Raw genomic sequence first — 1,663 nt, 5'->3', positions numbered from 1 at the left:
CCCAGTCTGACGCCTCCCCTCCTCTTGCTGTGCCTCTGCCTCCTGAGGAGGGGGAAAGTGCAGCAGCATCCATACATACACCTGCACCCCAAAAGCAAGTGGGTAGTGTGGTCTGGGATCATTTTGAGCTGGCAGATGATCCAATGTACACTATCTGCCTGCACTGCCAAGCCAAAATCAGTTGGGGCAAGAGAACAAAACACACGATCAATACAGGGATTATGATGCATCTCCGCAGGCACCACGCCCTTGCTCCTCCTCAGTGGGCACCAGTGGGAGTGTGCCCGAAGAGAAGTCTCCCCCTCACTCCAAAGCCCCCTTTCCCCCAAAGCAGAGGCAGCCCACCCTGGAACAATGGGGGAAAGGTAGACAGAAAGTGGGGCATGTTGCAAGGGTGAGTGACATCACACAGAGCATTGGGGACATGCTTGCTGTTAATGGTCAGCCATTCTTAATTGAGCGGCCAGGATTCAGACAGCTCATTGCACTCATGGCCTCATCCTACCAAGTGCCCACATGCACCACCTGCAGCAGGACAGTGGTCTCCTCCCTGTATGAGACATGCAGTGAGTACTCAAGGGAGGAGCTGTGCAAGGCAGGTCTGCAGGTGGCCTTACACTTCATCTCAGACATCTGGAGCAGCCAGGGTGGTGATCACACCTATCTCTCTCTCACAGGGCACTGGTGCAACCAGTCAGGCTCTCCTCTGACTGGTGCAACCAGTCAGTGGGCTCTCCTTCAAGCTGAGGTGATGGATGAATCCCACACAGCAACAGAGATCATGAGGGCCATGAGCCACTTGGTGCAGGGGTGGCTTGCTGGGCAGGGTGAGCTCACCCATGGGTTCATGGTCACCGACAATGGGGCTAGTATGGTCAAGGCAGTCCATAATGCCAACTTTGTTGGCATCTTCTATATGGCACACAAGTTGCACCTCATTGTCAGGGAGGCTTTGGAAGGGGACAGGACTTCCAGTGACAGTACCAGTACCACCAGCAAGTTCATTTCCAAATGCAGGAAGGTGGCAGGCTACTTCCACCAGAGCATCAAGGGGGCAAGATGCTGTGGACAAACAAACAGAGCTGAACATCCTATAGCACAAAATCATGCAGGATGTGGAGACTCAGTGGAACTCCACATACCTGATGCTGGAGAGGCTGGTGGAGCAACAAAAGACCATATATGAGATGGCCTTGATTGGGATCAGCGGCCCCCTGAACACAGCTGAGTGGGATACCACCTCCCAGATCTTGGTGGTCCTCAAGCCCTTCCTCGATGCCACTGAGACCCTCAGCACTGCTGATGCCACCCTTAGCCAGGTGATCCCCATAGTGAGGGAACTTCAGAGCCAAATGGAGAGCTTCCAGGGGATCAATGTTCCTGGCTGGGGCAAGCTGCTGTCACCAGATGTGCAGGCACTGGTGAGGCGACTGAAGGAGAGCATCAGGAAATGGCTCGATCCCTTGAGGTCCAGTACAGTCCACATGCTGGCCACCATGTGTGACCTGAGGGTGAAGGTCAGCATATGCAGCAGTCAAACCCTGAATCACTGGACAGAGGTGCTGGTGAAGAGAGTCACGGAGGGAGAATGGTGGAGGTGGGGAGTTATGGAAGAGGGGGATCCACTGTCCCATGCTAGCATGCCATCCCCCAGCCAGTCTCC

This window comes from Alligator sinensis, unplaced genomic scaffold (genome assembly GCF_000455745.1).
Source record: "Alligator sinensis unplaced genomic scaffold, ASM45574v1 scaffold373_1, whole genome shotgun sequence".
NCBI lineage: Eukaryota > Metazoa > Chordata > Crocodylia > Alligatoridae > Alligator > Alligator sinensis.
This window is presented reverse-complemented; position numbering follows the sequence as displayed.